The sequence below is a fragment of the Pelophylax lessonae genome (genome assembly GCF_965119305.1).
Source record: "Pelophylax lessonae genome assembly, chromosome: 1".
In the NCBI taxonomy this organism is placed as follows: domain Eukaryota; kingdom Metazoa; phylum Chordata; class Amphibia; order Anura; family Ranidae; genus Pelophylax; species Pelophylax lessonae.
Window position 1 is genome coordinate 525937341 of NC_138768.1, and position 19582 is coordinate 525956922.

The window sequence follows — 19582 nt, forward strand, 5'->3', positions numbered from 1 at the left end:
AAAAACGCCTGTAAAACACCTGAAAAAAGCCCATAAAAAACGCCTGTAAATAGAAATGCCAAGCTGTGAACGTAGCCTAAAGTCTTTTTAGGCCTCATGTACACTGACTGGACAGTCAAAAAAAGCCAGTAACATTAGTTGTAGAAAGCTGTAGCTGTAGAATGAGTTTTCTAGCATTTTTTGGCATTTTTTAGCAAAACTATACTCCCATAAAAGCTTATGACTCAAAAACGCCGATGAAAGCTGTATAGAACGCGTTTTTCAGCTTTTATCAGAGTTAGAGTGTTTTTACAGCTGAAAAATTCCTCCTAAAATCCTCTAGTTCTAAATTTTTTTCCAGCCAGAAAACGCCCCTGCCAAAAACTGCTGATAACAGCCTATGTGTACATGGACACATAGGACAACATGCTGAGTTTATTGGCTGCAGAAAAAAAATGTCTGATGCCAAAAACAGCCACTGTAAAAATGTGCAATGTGCATGAGGCCTCCTGTGTAGAGCAGGGAAAGATCAGAATCTCCTGGCAGGTTTTTATGGCTGTATATGCCACTACAGTCCACTCCCTTTGTGCTTGGTCACTACTAGGATAGGAAAGAAAGTAAGGGAAAATCCTCCAACTGGGACAGGGACAAAAATAAATATGCAACACGATCCTCTCTCACTCTTTTCATATTTTAAGAAAGATGTGGCTGGGATTCTACTTTAAAGTTGTTCTCCAATTGTGTTACACTAAACTTTAGAAAAAGGTGTGTTACAACAAAATGTAAAATACTATAAGTAAACCAATCTAGCACTTTCTGTTGATTTCGATTTTGGAATGTAATGTTCTTTCAAAAGTTACTGACAAGTTGTCATTAAAGTGCTGTAAATAAAGAGATATTTTTAAACATGCTGTGCGACAAAATTAGCGCAAATATTTTTGTTGTTTTTTTTTCCAGCAGATAAAAAGGATAATTTTAAAATTGCACCATATATGAGAAATATATTAACACAAGAGTATTGAAATTATACAGAAATTTAGCCAAGATGTAGAGATTCAGGGCAGGTTTACCAGGTAATAATTTAGTGAAATCTGAAGGTTTAAAATGACTGAAAAGAACATTTGGGATTACACCAACATGCTATAGCTTTCATTTTATTTTAAGTAATGGGTTTAGATCTGCTTTAAGGAGAACTCTGGTCACGGCAAAAATCCTGCACCCTGGTACTGAAATATATGAATTAAATCCTAGTAGGTTTATATCTGGATTAGGCTACCAATTGCAATTGTTTGCTAACACACCAGTTCAGGTGATCCCCAGGTTACAAACAAGATAGGGACTGTAGGTTTTTTTCTTAAGTCGAATTTGTTTGTCAGTCGGAACGGGTACATTTTTTAAGTTTAGCTCCAGCCAAAAGAATAATGAAGTGTTTAGGATAGCATAGGGAAGGGTTAACACCCCTGTACCATTTGTTTTGCTGTCTGTACCCCGGTTCAGAAGATTTCTCCTCACTTCCTATTGTCTCCCTCCGTTTGTAAGTAGGAGTCGTTTGTAAGTCGCATGTTTGTAACCCGGGGACCGCCTGTACAAGGCTACTTCATTTAAAAAAACAAAAGTGACAGTTATTCCAATGAGATTATGACATTTCAGTTACATGGCTGAAAATAAAGATCTTTATCCTTTGAGGATGTATCTAAAATCCAAATACAGAAAAAGTAAATAGATTTTCTTTTAAAGGATTCCTTTAAATTATTTACCACAGAATTTTGTACATTTATTTTTGTACACAGAGAATAATTTATACTGTGAATAAAATGGACACACAGATTTACTCATGTGTATTTTATGCTTATCCTCTGCTTAGATTTGTTTGGGCAGTCAGTTCCTTTATACTGCAAGCAAGTGTTATGTACATTTTGGATGTATTTTATACTGTCTGACTTGCAGAATGTAGGTCACATTTACAAAAACTCAGCATGCAAAACTTTCTTTTACTGCCTTTCAATGTATCCAATTCAAAGGAACATGGATTTTGATGAGTACATGCTTCTGGAGAACACACAGAAATACAAGTATGTACAGTTTACTATTAAAAGTGATACTACAGGCTTTTCTGTTAAATAAAAAAGAGGTGTATACTCACCTGCTCTGTGCAACAATATTGTACAGAATTGTCCCTTACCTCCTCTTCTTGCTGTCTCCCACCAACGCTATCAGATTTTTCCTTTTCCTAGTGCCTCCTTAGCAAGCCATGTGCTCCTGATCTGGGCTGTGTGTGTCCATAGACGCTAACCAGCTGATCAGGAGAGGCGGCGGGGGCTGGGATCTGACAGGAAGACCGCGAGTGTGAGGTTGATCAGGAGTGAAGGCCGGGTCCGGGACCTGACAGGGAGACTGTGAGTGTGAGGCTGATTGGGAGAGTAAGCTGGGGCCTGGGGGTGTATAGTCAAACCAGGAGAGGCAGCAGACATAGGACTGTAGAGAGACAGACTGACTGAGCAAGGCTGAAGGAGCAGACAAACTGTATGTATGTATGTATGTATGTATGTATGTATGTATGTATGTATAGGGGCGGCCGAGCAGGAGGAGCAGGGCAGCCGCACAAGGAACTCAGACAGTAGGCTGTGTGATTGTGTGCAACAAAGTTTTTTTTGCTGGGAGCACTTTTAGTACCTGGGAATGTTGAAAGTACCTTGAGTAACAGAGTACCTGGGAATACCTTAGTACCTGGGAGTAACAAAGTAACTGGGAGTACCATTAGTAGCCTTTAATACCTGGGAGTAACAGAGTGACTGGGAGTACCTTTAGTACCTGGAAGTACCTTTAATACCTGGGAGTACCCTTAGTATCTGGGTGTACTTTTAGTAACTGAGAGCACCTTTAGTACCTGGAGTAATAGTGTACCTGGGGTACCGTAAGTACCTGGATGTACTTTAGTGCCTGAGAGTACTGGGAGTATCAGAGTAACTGGGGGTACCTTTAGTACCTGGGAGTACCTTTAGTACCTGGGAGTAACAGAGTGACACAGGGTTCTAAGAGTGACGTAGGGTACTGAAAGTGACACAGGGTGCTGAGAGTGATGCAGGGTGCTGAGAGTGGCACAGAGTGCTGAGGGTGACACGGGGTGCTCAGAGTGATGCAGAGTGCTGAGAGTGACACAGGGTACTGGGAGTGTCGCAGGGTGCTGGGAGTGTCGCAGGGTGCTGGGAGTGTCGCAGGGTGCTGGGAGTGTCGCAGGGTACTGAGAGTGTCGCAGGCTGCTGAGAGGAACTTGGAGTAGCTGTAGAGCAAGGAGAGCTTGGAGTAGTATGGAGTACCAATAGCAACTCTTTCCTTATAACCCCCACTAGTATAGAAGGCAAAATGTCCAACAGGATTGGTGATGCCACTCAATGCACATCCTGCTCCTTGTATGCGTTCCTTGATGAGCCAATCGAGGGCAAATACTGCTGTGCGAGATGTAAGTGAGTTGTTTCTCTGGAAGCCCAGATCCTGGATCTAAAAAACATGGTGGCAACACTGAGAAGCATCGGCAACCTGGAAAGGAGCTTGAAATTACCCAGCAGGTGCTGGCAGGGGCCAGTGTAGAGGAGGGTGGAGATATGGAGGCACAGGAGCAAGAGGTAGGTAGCTGGGTGACATTTAGAAGGTGGGGTAGAGGGAAAGGTGCTAGGGAGGCAGGCCTGAGTTGGTACACCCCAACAAATATGCCAAGTTGCATGATGCTGGGGATATCAGCTTAGGGGTGGTAGTGCTGGAGCAGGCGCCTTCCCCTAGCTGCCAGGGGACAAACTGCTCTGGTAAGGAGGGGGCCACGGATACAGGAAAGGTTATACATGTACTGGTAGTAGGGGACTCCATTATTAGGAGGAAAGAGAGGGCAATCTGTCACAAAGACCGTGGTCGCCGAACAGTATGTTGTTTATTGGGCGCTCTGATTTGGCACATTGCGGATAGGATGGACAGATTATTGGGTGGGGCTGGTGAGGACCCGGTTGTCATGGTACACATTGGCACCAATGACAAGGTAAGAGGAAGGTGGAGAGTCCTAAAAAATGGATTTCAGGGACTTAGAGAATAGTTTGAAGAGAAGGACCTCCAAGGTGGTTTTCTCAGAAAAAAATATGTGTGCCTCGAGCCACACCAGAGAGGCAAAAGGAGCTTAGGGAACAAAACAAGTGGCTGAGGAACTGATGTAAGAAGAAGGGGTTCAGGTTCCTGGAGAACTGGGCTGACTTTTCAGTTGGTTACCGGTACTTTAGTAAGGACGGGCTGCAACTTAATGGGGAGGATGCAGCTCTACTGGGAAGAAAGACGGCCACAAAGTTTAAGGGGCTTTTAAGATAGGTAATGAGGGGGGGGGTTTAGAGGAAGCGACAGCTGGCAGTGAGAAAAGGACTGAGGGTAATAGTAAAGTCAGTAGGGATAATACAGCCATAACATCTAATGCCGGGGTAAATGAGTAGATAGATTAAAAACAAAACCCTGACAAAACATAAGGAGAAATTAATATGCTCTCATACAACACTGAGAGGTGTATACAAAAATGCCAGGAGCCTAGCTAACAAAATAGAGGAACTGAAGCAACTATTACAGGAGGTTGCCGTAGAGTTTGTGGGAATAACAGAAACTTGGTTTGACAGCTCACATGACTGGAAAATATATAGTGGTATTCCTTATATCGGAAAGAGAGTGAAAGTAGAAGAAGGGGAGGGGTGTGTCTATATATCAAAAATTATGTAAGGGTGGTAGAGAGGAGTGACATTGTGAAAGGGGACAAAGGGGCAGGTGGAATCCATGTGGGTAGAACTTAAAAAAGAAGAAGTAAATGAGAAATTAATAGTGGGGGTATTTTACAGGCCCCCAAACCTGAAGGAGGAGGGGGAGCTGGACCTGATATCACAGATAGAATTGGCAGCAAGGCAGGGAAATGTCATCATAAAGGGGGGACTTCAATTATCCCAATATTGACTGGGCAGAAGGGACAGCTCATTCAGTAAAGGCCCACCATTTAAGGAATGTCTTACAGAACAACTTCATGTCTCAATTGTTGGATTCTCCAACTAGAAAGAATGCATTGCTAGATTTATTAATTATGAACGATCCAAGTCTGATCTCAGATGTGGCAATATGGGACAACTTGGGATCTAGCGATCACAGGATGATCACATTTAGCATAAATCATAGGAAAAGGAGGCACGAGGGTAGCACAAGAACTCTAACTTTTAAAACTAGCAAACTTTTCTGAACCGTACTCAATACTACAAGACATCAGTTGGGACCAAATTCTAGAAACATTGAACAAGGAAGAAAAATGGGTATGCTTTAGAAACATTTTAAACACAGGTATCACACAGTGCATTCCAATAGGCAATAAAATATAGAAGAGCGAAGGTTAAACCTGGGTGGCTAAACCCGAAGGTAAAAAGTCTTATTAAAAGAGAAAAAAATGGCCTTTAAAAAAAATAAAGCGGAGGGGGCATTGTCTGCCTTTCAAAACTACAAGGAATGCAATAAGTGTAAGAGCGAAATAAGGGTGGCTATAAAAAGACTACAAAAGACACTCAGTCAGGTTATAGCTAGACCATGATTCCTAATCTTTGTAGACAGCATATTGACAGGAATTGTACCAGCTGATTGGAGAAGAGCCAATGTGGTTCCAATATTCAAAAAAGGGCAGAGACATATTCCTGGAAACTATAGGCCAGACAGCCTAACATCAATAGTAGGTAAATTATTGGAGGGGATGATAAGAGACTATATCCAAGAATTTGCTGATGAAAACAGTATCATTAGTAGTAATCAGTAGGGATGGACAGAACACCTCCCTCGCACCAGAACATCTCGAAACGGGAAAAAGTTCCAGCGAACATGCAAACTTTAATAAAGTCTATAGAACATGAATATGAAAAATCAAGTCATTTTAAAGGCTTATTATATGCAAGTTATCGCCATAACTTGCATATAATAAGCCTTTAAAATGACTTGATTTTTCATATTCATGTTCTATAGACTTTATTAAAGTTTGCATGTTCGCTGGAACTTTTTCCCGTTTCGATAGCAATACAGATAAAAAAAAAATGAAAAATCAGCGTAGGGTCCCCATAGGGATCCAAACTAGACCCTTATCTGAGCATGCAGCGCCCCCCCCCCCCCTCCTCCTGAACCATACCAGGCCACATGCCATCAACATGGTGTGGTGGGTGCTTTTGGTTACACGACATCAGAAGGGGCGGTGCCACTGGGTGACATAGCCGGGTGGCCCCTTTCCTTGCCTATATAAGAACTGTCAAAGAACAGATCGGGCAGACGGCTGGACGCCTCCCAAGTAACAGAAGAATTTTTTTTTTTTTTTGGGTCTTGCAGGCGTCGTGATTGACGATGAATTTACATTGAGGGAAACTATTTTTTTATTTTTTAATAAAGGACTTGTCAAAAACAGTTTCCTGTGGTTCTTACTTTTTGACACTTTTTTGGTGAATGGGCAGGGGTACTATGTACCCGATACCTATTCACACGGGGGGGGGGCAGGATCTGGAGCCCCCCCAGATTCAGAAAAGCCCCCCCACAGACCCCAACAATCACAGCCCAGGGTTATTGGGAAGAGGCTCTTGTCCCTATCAACATGGGGACAAGGTGCTTTGAGGAGCACCCCAAAGCGACCTCCCCATGTTGAGGACAAGCAGCCTGGTATGGTTCAGGAGGGGGGGGGGGAAATCGCTCATCCGCCCCCTTTCCTGGCCTGCCAGGCTGCATGCTTGGACAAGGCTCTGGTATGAATTTTGGCGTGAAGTTCATCTTCAAATCCATACAAAGACCCAAAAAGCCTGGTATAGTTTTTGGGGGGGACCCCATACCATTTTTTTCCTAATTATTTCACGGGTTTCCCCTTAAAAGCCATACCGGACCCAAATGGTCCCCCCAAGCTGTTTTTTTACCCCATTTTTTTTAATTTACATTTTTTTTTTACTTTTTTTTTTCAAATTTAGCTCTCAGCAGGGAAGCCTTAATAACCTATTGACTTTGCGCTTGGCGGGCGAACATCCCGCTAAGTAGCGAGAAAGTTCAGGTGTTAGACAAGTAGTTGAATAGGAGGATGTTCAGGCCAAACTTATGCTCGGCCCAAACTGTTCGCCCACCCCTAGTAGTGCCTGAACACTGTAACCACTCACAGTTACTCTTGCTGGGCGCAGGAACAGGCCCTGCCGTTAAAAATTAGGTGTAGAAAAATTGGGCCTCGGGTGTTGGTGGTGCCGTAAACCGAAAACATTGTTGGAAGCTAGCATAATCAAGATTCAGGAATAGGATATGCAGCATAGGCAGTCTTCAAGGGATCCCAGATGCCTAGCAAATTCAATCAGTTACATCAGCATCAGGGGCTTGATAGCTGCAGTTGATCCAGAACTGATTCATTTTGATAAACGTTAGCCAGTCAATGGATTCTGCAGACAGGCGCACTGTTATCCGTCAAAAAACCTCCAGGAGCGCTGAATGTTTGTTTAGAAAGCACACTGGAAGCAGGACAGGCCAGTAACTTGATTGCATATTGAGCAAGTTCTGGCCAGTGGTTCATCCTTATGACCCAATAACCCAGTGGATGCTCAGTTGGAACGATTTCAAAGTCTAGATAATCCTGCACCATATGATGCAGACGCTGCCAATAGTTGCTTAAACCTAACAGCCCTGGGCACTGAGGACTAAAGAATTGTTTAACCACTTCCATACCGAGTCATGTAATATGACGTCGGCAAAGTGGTTGTAAGGATCCGGGCCGCCGTCGTATGACGTCGCCCGGATCTCCCCTCTACTGCACGCCCCCGGGGGCGCGCAGAGCGGCGATCGGGGGTGAGGCTCGTCCCTCGGACATAGCCCATCCCTGATCAAGGTAAACAGCCAATAGAAATTGGCTGTTTACCATGTGATCGGCTGTGTCAATCACAGCCGATCACATGAGCGGCTCCAGCACGAGCCGCTCATTCTCTCTGCAATGCGCGCCCCCGGGGGCGCCCAGAGCAGCGATCGGGGACGAGGCTCGTCCCTCGGACAGAGTCGATCCCCGATCTAGGTAAAGAGCCAATGAAATTGGCTCTTTACCACGTGACCGGCTGTGTCCAATCACAGCCGGTCACAAATGTATACAGAGAACACGGTAACTAGCTGTCACCGTGTTCTCCTCACACACTGATCCTGTGTGAGGAAGAGAGTGTGGTAACAGCTAGTTACCGATTACAGTGCATGCTAAACACACTGATTGCCCCCCCCCAATAAAGAGCACCTGTCACTAGCCCATCAAAGTACCCGAGTACCTGTCACCAGCCCATCAGGTACTCAGATGACAGGTACTCGGGTACTCTGATGGGCTGGTGACAGGTATTCGGGTACTCTGATGACAGGTACTCGGGTACTCTCATGACAGGTACTCGGGTACTCTGATGACAGGTACGTAGGTACTCTGATGACGGGTACTCGGGTACTCTGATGACGGGTACTGGGGTACTCTGATGACGGGTACTCGGGTACTCTGATGACGGGTACTCGGGTACTCTGATGACAGGTACTCGGGTACTCTGATGACAGGTACTCGGGTACTTTGAGTACCTGTCAATGGAGTACCCGTCATCAGAGTACCTGAGTACCTGTCACCTACCCATCAGAGTACCCGAGTACCTTCCACCAGCTCATCAGAGTACCTGACGCCTGAAGTACCCGAGTACTTGCCGCCTGCTCATCAGTACCCATCACTACTCATCAGTACTCATCAGTACCTATCACGTATCAGTACTGATCATCAGTACCCATCAGTACAGTATCACCTATCAGTATCAGTACTACTCATCAGTACCTATCACCTGCCTGTCACCTGCCCATCAGAGTACCCGAGTACCTGTCACCTGCCTATCGGAGTACCCGAGTACCTGCCACCTGCTCATCAGTACCAGAGTACCTGTCACCTGCCCAACAAAGTACCCGAGTACCTGTCACCCTTCATACAGCCACCATGTCCAAGTCCAAAAAGGTTTATATACGTCCTCCGTTTAAACCTAAATACCAGTGTTATGGCAGCAGATAGCTGCAATAACCCTGGTATTTTTTTAAACGGTGGACGGTTGGCTTTCCGATAAGGGTGGTCCCAGCGGCGGATTCGCGTGGGATCACCCTTCCGGGATGGCGGGAGAGGCGCCCCCACCCCTCCCGCCGCGTTCCGGTCCTTTTCCCCGCTTACCGGACCCGCCGGCAGCGGGGAAAACGATCCGGTCCCAGATCCTCACAGACAGGATGTCGAGTGAGGGCAAGCTTGCCCTCACTTGACTCTATGGTCTTGGAGGACCGGAGCTACGGAAAATGTTGTTGCCTAGCAACCGGTTTAAAGGTCCTTTTTTTTTTTTTTCATTTTATATAATAATTTTTTTTTTTTCTATTTTTTTAGTGTACTTGTGAGATCTGAGGACTTTTTGACCCCAGATCTCACAAAAAAGAGGTCCTGTCGTGCCTATTTCTATTACGAGGAATGTTTACATTCCTTTTAATAGAAATAAAAATGATCAATTTTTTTTTAAACGGTGTAAAAATAAAAAATAATAAATAAAATAAATAGTAAAAAAAAAAAAAAATTAAAGCGCCCTGTGCCCGTGAGCTCGCGCGCAGAAGCGAACGCATACAGAAACCCCGCTCACATATGTAAACTGTGTTCAAACTACACATGTGAGGTATCGCCGCGATCGTTAGAGCAAGGGGAATAATTTGAGCCCTAGACCTCCTCTGTAACTCAAAGATGGCAACCTGTAGAAATTTTTAAATTGTCGCCTATGGGGATTTTTAAGTACCAAAGTTTGTCTCCATTCCGTGAGCGTGCGCAATTTTGAAACATGACATGTTGGGTATCTATTTACTCAGCGTAACATTATCTTTCACATTATGGGAAAAAATTGGGCTAACTTTACTGGTTTCTTATTTTTTAATTTAAAAAAAGTGAATTTTTTCCAAAAAAATTGCGTTTGGAAGACCACTGCGTAAATACGGTGTGATAAAAAATATTGCAATAATCTCCATTTTATTCTCTAGGGTCTCTGCTAAAAAAAAATATATAATGTTTGGGGGTTCTAAGCAGTTTTCTAGCAAAACAACTGATTTTAGCTTGTAAACACCAAATGTCAAAAATAGGCCTAGGCAAGTGGCTAGGATGCATGATGATGCTCCTTGGATGTTAGGCCCCTCTATATGGCTAGGCTGTGAAAAAGTCTCACACATGTGGTATTGCCATACTCAGGAGGAGTGGCAGAATGTATTTTGCGGTGTAATTTTTGCTATTTGCATGCTATGTGTTAGAAATATCCTATAAATTGACAACTTTGTGTAAAAAAAAAAAGGTTTTCATTTGTTTCCCACATTTTCCAAAAACTTGTGGAAAAAAATGACACGTTCAAACGACCCATAATGCCTCATAGAATATACGTTGGAGTGTTTGCTTTCCAAAATGGGGTCATTTTGTGGACTTTTCCATTGTATTGGTGCTCTAGGGCCTTGAAAAGTGTGATAGGTAGTAAGAAAGTTTTATGTGTATTTATGCTCCTAGAACGCCTGAAGGTGCTTCTTGGACGTGGAGTCTCTTTTTGTGGCCAGGCTGTGTAAAAGTCTCACACATGTTGTATCACCATACTCGGAAGGAGTAGCAGAATGTATTTTTGGGTGTAATTTTTGCTGTGTACATGCTATGTGTTAGAAATAGCTTATAAATTGACAACTTTGTGGGAAAAAAAAGAAAAAAAAATGTTTTCTTAATTTTCCCAAGAATTGTGGGAAAAAATTACAACTTCAAAAAACCCACCATGCCTCTTACTAAATACCTTGGACTGTCTACTTTACAAAAAGGGGTCATTTGGGCGGTATTTGTACTGTCCTGACATTTCAGGGCCTCAAGAAAGGAGATAGGCAGTCAGTACATCTGGTGTGATCAATTTTCAGTAATTGGTACCATAGCTTCTAGACTCAATAACTTTCACACAGACTAAATAATATACACTAATTTGGGTTAATTTTACCAGAGACATGTAGCAGTATACATTTTGGCCCAAATGTATGAAGAAAAATTAATTTTTTGCAAAATTTTATAATTGAAACTAAAAAAAGTGTTTTTTTTTCCAAATTTTTGCTCTTTTTTTGCATATATCACGAAAAAAAAAAACCCTAGTTGTGATCAAATACCACCAAAAGAAAGCTCTATTTGTGTGAAAAAAATGATAAAAATTTTGTTTGGTTACAGTGTAGCATGACTGAGCAATTGTCATTCAAAGTGTGAGAGTGCTGAAAGCTGAAAATTGGTCTGGGCAGGAAGGGTGTCTAACTGCTCTGTATGGAAGCGGTTAAAGACATCAGGCAGCCGGCTGCCTTCGCCACCACTCTTCCTTTAAACGAACGAAACCTCAGAAACACGTTGTCCAGGAAATTGTAACCACCCAGTGTCTGGAAAGGTGTCCCACAAGTTTTCTTCAAGGCGTCCTCAAGAGGTTTCATCCTCTGCTCCCTCTGCAAAGGCAGGATGAACTCTGCAATTTTACCCCTGTAATGAGGATCATGAAGGGTTGCCAACCAGTAATGATCCCTCTGCTTGATACCACAAATCCTCAGGTCCTTTCACAGGCTTTGTAGAATCAGGGAGCCAATGCAGCATTCATTTGAGGAGGCATGAGATTCTGAGTCCTCTGGGTCACTGGGACATTCTCAGGAACTACCTCTCCCCAGGCATGTACAAATCCTGGGGTTTCTAGGGAATGAAAACCATCCCTTGAAGACTGCTGTATGTTATGCTCTACATCCATGCTGCCACAATCCTCCTCCTCTTCCTGTGTGCTTTGCGGCCCCTACATAAAGAGGGCCTTATGAGGAAAGGAAGTCCTTCTCCTAGTCCCGCTGTTCTGCCTCATGTGCCCTTTCCATGATTCCACGAAGCGTGTGCTCAAGCAGGAAAACTAGAGGGATAGTGTCACTAATGCATGTATTCCCACGGCTCACTATCCTTGTGGCCTTCTCAAATGGTTATAGGACAGTGCATGCATCCTTTGTCAGCAGCCATTGGTGTGGTGAAAAGAAGCCAAGCTCCCCTGAGCCTGTCCTTGTGCCGAGGTGCAATGAGGCCATTGGTGGTCAGGTTAAATTCCCATTGAATGTCAGCCAGCTGAGCACTGGCATTGTATGACTGCCGGAAATGGCCACAGAATTTTCTGGCCTGCCTCAGAAGATGTTGTAAGCCAGGGTACCTGTTCAAGAAATGTGGCACCACCAAATTTAGGACATGTGCCAAGCATGGAACATGTGTCAAGTGTCCCTGTCGGAGGGTGAAGAGAAGGTTGGTGCCATTGTTGCATACAACCATTCCTGGCTCAAGCTGCCATGGTGTCAAACACCTCTGAGCCTGCCCCTTCAGAGCTGACCGAACTTCTAGCCTGGCGTGGCTCCTGTCCCCTAGACAGACCAGCTGAAGCACCGCATGGCATCTTTTAGCTTGACTGCTTGCATAGCCCCTTGAAAGCTTAGGAGCACTTTTTTTGGTTTAGAGGACAATTCAGCAGAAGAGGCCATAAAAGGAAGAAGAAGAGGAGGGGGTGGAGCAGACAGATGTGGCAGAATCACCACCAGCTTTTTGGAGACGTGGTGGCGAAACAAGCTCCAGCACTGAACCCTGTCCAGCATCCTTCCCAGCTGCCAGCAGAGTTACCCAGTGCGCTTTGAAAGAAATGTAACATCCCTGACCATGCCTGCTGGACCACGATTCAACAATAATGTGAACCTTGCTGCTGTCCGCTCTGTCCAACGAGGCCAAAACATTGCCTTTCACATGATGGTACAGAGCTAGAATGGCTTTACATGAAAATACATTTCTTTTTGGAACCTGCCACTGTGGTATAGCACATTACGCAAAAACAAGAAAGTGGGCAGAGTCTACAAGATGAAAAGGCAGCAGTTGTAGTACTAGCAATTTGGCCAAGCTAGCATTTAGACACTGAGCATGTGGATGGCTGGCACAGTATTTTTTTTTTGGTTCAGCAACTGGGGTAGCGAAATTTGCCTGGTGAAAACAACAGGTGGTGTACGGCTAGCAGATTGGATGCAAGTACCTGTGGTAGAGATTCCAGATGAGGAGTAAGGAGAAGTCTGCATTTTATCAAGATGTCGGTATTTCAGGTGCTATTGCCAACAGACAGCATGGCAGGTCGTCATATGTCTCGTCAAGCATGTGGTGCCCAAGCGGCTGGTGTTCTGGCCATGCTTGATCTGCTTAAGACAGAGATTGCAAACAGCAACGCTGTGGTCTACTGCATATGTGTTTAAAAAAGCCCACACCAATGAACTTTTGGAAGTCAGCGGTGAGTTAGCTGCGCCTTGCACTTGTGGAGCTCTGTGGTGTGATGCAATTGGGTGGCTGCCCTTAAGCCGACCCCTGGAGGACATCCTGCCTCCCCCTCCTCACTTTCTTCCTCTGTTCTCTCAGGCACCCAAGTACAGTCAGTGACCTCATCATCTCCTCCCTCCTCATCACTGGAGCAAACTTGGCAGTATGCTGCAGCTGGGGGAACGTGACTGCAAGTTTCTTGTCAGTCATTGGCACCCCCCTCTCTCTAGGCTCACGTTACTCCCTTCCTCTACCTGGGAACCAACATCGGAGCATTCAAAATTGTTGTTCATCCTTAAGCAGCATGTAACTGACACTATGATCAAATAATTAAGGTGACTCCTCCGTGCATGATGGTGGGGCTATTGAAGGAGAAGCTGTGGACAAGGAGCCTGTGCAATAGGCCACTTTGGCAGCTGCGGTGGAAGGCAAACTAATATGAGCCTGGGTGACAGAGGATGAGGAGGATGAGGATGGCTTAGTTATCGACTCCACCAACTCTTATGCATGTTGTGGCTCAATAACACGGCCAGCACCAGAAAAAAAGGACAAGCGTGCCCCGCCTGCAAGGGATGCATCATGTCTGCGACCACCACTTTTCACTGTGGACACAGAGGCTGCTTACCCTAGTGACCTGTGAGCATCTGCCTCTCCTTGTTGGCCTTTCGGACATGATGGGGATTTTTTGGGGGGATTTTTATAACTTTTTATTATAGGAGTGTGGGAGTGACAATACTTTTGTGCTTGGTGCACTATAAACCGTTTTTTGTTTTTTTTTTTTTCTTTTTTAATAAAGAACAAATTAAAAAAGCAAAAAAACAAAAGAAAAAGGAAACCACTGCTGACACAGAGGATAAATGCCTGCAATGCAGAATGCAGGAACAGCAGTTATGCCCCAAATATTTTTCAACTTGAATATAAAGCCCATCCCTAGTAATCAGCATAGGTTTAAGAAGGGTTGTTCCTGCCAGACCAATCTTTTAACATTCTACGAGGAAGTGAGCTGCCATCTAGATATGGAGAGGCCTGTGGATGCGGTAGATCTGGATTTTGCAAAAGCATTCAATACAGTTCCCCATAAATGCTTAATCTACAAGCTGAGGTCTGCAGGCACGGACCATAAAGTTTGTTCTTGAATAGAAAACGGGGTACAGGGGTGCGTCCAAAAAGCAGTGATAAATAAATCGTACTCAGGACTGGTTTGGAGTAGTAAGTGGGGTACCCCAGGGCTCTTGTCTTGCGACCAATTATGTTTAATTTATTTATCAATGATAGAGTATGGGATACGGAGCTCAACCTAAGTTTTTGGGGAGGGCACAAAAATATGCAGGGCAATAACTTCACATCAGGATATAGAAAGTTTACAGAAAGACCTGAACAAAATAATGGAGTGGGCAACTACATGGCAAATGAGATTTAATGTGGAGAAATGTAAGGTAATGCACATGGGGCTAAAAACATAAAATGCAAACTATTCACTAGGGGGAGAACCTCTGGAGGAATCAAGGATGGAAAAACATTTGGGGGTCCTAGTAGAAGACAGACTGAGCAATAGCATGCAATGTCAAGTTGCAGCTACCAAAGTCCACAGAATATTAACATGCATATAAAAAGGGGATATGTACTCCAGAGATAAAACTATAAAACTCTTGTTATGCCACATCTGAACTATTCTGTCCAGTTCTGGTCACCAGTCCTCAGAAGGGATGTGTTGGAGCTGGAGAGAGTCCAATGAAATGAATAAAGGGATCGGAGGACCTCAATTACAAGGAACAACTACAAGCACTAAATTTATTCTTGCTGGAGAAGAGACACTTGAGAGGGGACATGATAGCGATCTACAAATATCTCAATGGTGATCCCAGCGTAAGAAAAAAAACAATTTAGTCTCAGGGAGTGTAAGAGGACACGGGGCCACACAATGAGAATGGAGGAGAAGCGGTTTAACCTTAAGCTGCACAGGGGGTTTTTCCCTGTCAGGGAGATAAGGATGTGGAACTCTCTTCCCCAATTGGTGGTGACAGCGGGGAGTATCAATATTTTTAAAAGACTCTTGGATTTGAATCCTAAAGAAAAAAACATACAGGGATATGGGAAATAATTATCAACACTGACACGTACACCTACACAGGTTGAACTGGATGGACTATTGTCTTTATTCAAATTACCAACTATGTAACTATAATAATAAATGAGATCAAATTCTAGAAATATTGAACACTGAGGAAAAATGGGAGAGCTTAATAAATAAGGGCAGTAGCCAGTGTATTCCACTGGACAACAAATATAAGAGAGCCAAGGTTAAACCTGGGTGGCATAAAAAGACATATAAAAGAGAAATAATATGGCCTTTAAAAAATATAAGGCCGAGGGGTCATTGTCAGCATCTCAACGCTATAAGGAATGCAATAGGAAATGGAAGAATGCAATAAGGTCAGCTAAAATAGAATATAGTGTCTCACATAGCGGAGGAGAGTAAAAAAAAATACCACCAAAATTTTTAAACGTGGTGGGGGCGTGGCTAGCATGTGAAGCAGAGCGGATGTACTTTGCTGGAGCTCCGATCCTGCTCCCCGCTTTCAGCCAACTTCCAGCCCTCGTTCTGCTCTCCGGTGACCCCCACCAGCTTCCCCGGCTGCTCGAGCTTCTCCTCCACCGCGCGGCATGGATTAGATGGGTCCTCCCAAGACCCGATCCAAGCAGCCAGGCCCGAGTGCTCTCTGCCCCTCTTCTTCAGCCGCCATCATGTCCATGAGGCCTCCTGTCTCAGTGATGTATGCCAGGACCCAGATTACCGCTAAGTCAGCAATAGCTGGTTCCCCCTCCAGTGCGGAGATTCTAGCTGCAATTACAGCTTGCAAAGAGACAGTGACGGCCAAGATTGATTTTTTGGCGACAGATATCAGCTTCATCCGTCAGGATCCGAACAAGTTTCGGTCCCGGGTCTCAGAAGTGGAGGACAGGGTCTTTACAGTGGAGGACATAGTCTAGTCAGACTCCAGGGATCTAAAGGCCCTACAACTGCGGGTAAAGGCACTCCAGGAGCGGGCAACTGACACCAAAAATTGCTTAAGCAGGAACAACATCTGGATACTCCTTCTAGATTGTAAGCTCTAATGAGCAGGGCCGTCTGATTCCTCCTGTATTGAATTGTACTGTAACTGTATTGTCTTCCCCCACACTGTAAAGCACTGCGCAAACTGTTGGCGCTATATAAATCCTGTATAATAATAATAATACTCGGCCTGCCCGAAAGGGCTGAGGGCACTAGACCTACGGAGTTCACGAAACGGCTCCTTACCACTTTCTTTTGCCTAGACAACATGCCACCCATCTTTGTGGTTGAGATGGCCCACAGGGTCCCACCAATTCCTTCAAAACTTGGGGCCCTTTTCTGCTGCGCCGACTTAATTATAGAGACAGCAATCACATCCTGGCGGCTCGTCCTGCCTTGCCTGAGATAAAGTATGAAAATGCCAAGTTATTCTTTTTCCAAGATTACTCTCAAGAGGTACAAAAAGTCACAAGTCCTTTACAGAGGTGCGGCGGAGGCTCTGGGAAAAAGGCAACTGTTTCGGCCTCTTATACCCCAGCAGACTGAGAATCACTGATGGCGACCAAACCCAGTTCTTCAACACTCCTGAGGCTGCTTCCGCATGGCTGGGCACCCCTAAGGCCCCTTCCCTTTTTCCATGACGCCGTGAGCCTTTTCCCCCACTGCAGATGTCAGCTACAGTTGTGTTCAAAATTATTCAACCCCCAATGCTGTAAAGGGTTTTAGGGAATTTAGTGTACATTTGTAATTGTATTCAGAATGAAATCCTACAAGGACTTCTTAAAGAACCATATGCAACTAAAATGACATCAATTGGTTTTGTAATACAGTAGTAAATGTTTCTTTTGTGAATTCTTCATTGACACAATTATTCAACCCCTTAAAGACTACCACTCTGAAGAACAGAGGTTCATTTAAGTGTTTTCAATCAGGTATTGAAAATTCCTGTGGATGTCAGGGAGCAGCAAAAAAGCCTAATAAGCACCAATTAGGCAGCTTTAAAATGACTGTGATACTCAGCTCCTTCTAGACATTTACTGGTGTGGTTACAAACATGGTGAAGTCAAGAGAATGGTCCAGGAAGACAAGAGAAGAGGTGATTACTCTTCACAGGAAGGGCAATGGCTATAAGAAGATTGCAAAGATGTTAAACATACCAAGAGACACCATAGGAAGCATCATTGGCAAATTCAAGGCAAAGGGCACTGTTGAAACGCTACCTGGTCGTGGCAGAAAGAAGATGCTGACTTCAACTGCTGTGCGCTACCTGAAGCGTAGAGTGGAGAAAAGTCCCCGTGTGACTGCTGAGGAACTGAGAAAAGATATGTCAGATGTGGGTACTGAAGTTTCTGCTCAGACAATACGGCGCACACTCCGTAATGAAGGCCTCCATGCCAGAACTCTCAGGCGCACCCCCCTTGCTGTCTCCAAAGAATAAGAAGAGTCGACTGCAGTATGCCAAAAGTCATGTGGACAAACCACAGAGGTTTTCTGTGGACTGATGAAACAAAATTAGAACTGTTTGGGCCCATGGATAAACGCTATGTTTGGAGGAGGAAGAACAAGGCCTATGAAGAAAAGAACACCTTGCCTACTGTGAAGCATGGCGGTGGGTCAATCATGCTTTGGGGCTGTTTTGCTTCTGCAGGTACAGGGAAGCTTCAGCGTGTGCAAGGTACCATGAATTCTCTTCGGTACCAGGAGATATTGGATGACAATGTGATGCAGTCCGTCACAAACCTGACGCTTGGGAGACGTTGGAGCTTTCAACAGGACAATGATCCCAAGCATACCTCCAAGTCCACTAGAGCATGGTTGCAGATTAAAGGCTGGAACATTTTGGAGTGGCCATCACAGTCACCAGACTTAAATCCGATTGAGAACCTCTGGTGGGACTTAAAGAAAGCAGTTGCAGTGCACAAGCCTAAGAATGTGACTGAATTGGAGGCTTTTGCCCATGATGAATGGGCGAAGATACCCGTAGATCGCTGCAAGACACTTGTGTCAAGCTATGCTTCACGTTTAAAAGCTGTTATAACTGTAAAAGGATGTTCTACTAAGTACTAAGATTGAATGTCACTTGGGGGTTGAATAAAACTGATAATGATGTGAGCACAGAAAATACATTTGTGGTTATTTAATTATAAATGTTATGTTATATTTGTCTGACCTACACGTGCCTCTTTTATTTAATTGTAAGCAGGATGACTGAATGATCAAAATCAATGTCAAACTGGCCAAAACAATCAATTTCAGTGGGGGTTGAATAATTTTGAACACAACTGTAAGTACTACATGCGCCTATACTATGATGCTCTGTTTGTGCTGGGGAATCCTGCACTCAACCCTACTCTATTCCCTACCCCCCTGGTGGTCCCCAATGCTCCTTTTTTCTAACTGAATGCTCTTTGTTTGTGGTGATTTGCCCTCCTGGTTATATCCCCGTAACTAAGGAGCTCCAGTGTTATCCCAGAGATCATCTGCATTACTCCAGTCAAGTACTTTGTTCTCCCTCTTCCAGTTTCCGTCCACCCCGAGCATTGAAGAGACATTGCTGCTCTGCCTAGCAGCCTCCTTTGAGGTCAGATCCTCAGTCTATGCTATGCTCTGATTGAGCATAGGATCTCCACAGGTTATTGGACATGGTATTGCATTATTGCATACTACTGTTTTTGTTTTTTGGGTATAGGCCCCGTCTGAGCCTTCCTAAGTTCCCGTGGTCGGTTTCAGACAAGGGCAGGGTAGGCACTTCTGTGCCCATTGGAGTAATGTTTACAGTTTATTTAATTTTTTTGTTTTTTGTTTGTGTTCGGAGATTTTTTTATTATAGTTTGTGATCTCCTTTGGTGCCCAGCTCCCTTGGTCTTTGCTGCTTCTGGGATGCCCTAGTGGGCTTTTATTTCCCTCATATACGAATATTCACCTTATATGCATGACGGCGTCTCCTAATGACACAGCGTTCCCTATCCTGTCCTGGAATATGCATGGTTTGAACTTTAAATTTAAAAGAGCAGTGCTTTTTTGTTACCTCAAATCCCATTCCCCTCATGCAGTGCTCTTACAAGAGATGCATCTCGTGGGCAGCAAACTACGGTAATAACACTTAAGAAATCATTGATTCAGAGAATGTTTAACGCTTCGTATTCCACTTTTGTGGAAGT

General features: G+C 44.2%; 1 protein-coding gene across 1 annotated transcript in view; it reads right to left on the reverse strand.

Moving 5' to 3' along the window:
* IDUA (alpha-L-iduronidase) overlaps nucleotides 1-19582 on the reverse strand; it is a 287436-nt gene that overhangs the window by 241415 nt on the left and 26439 nt on the right. The window lies entirely within an intron of this gene.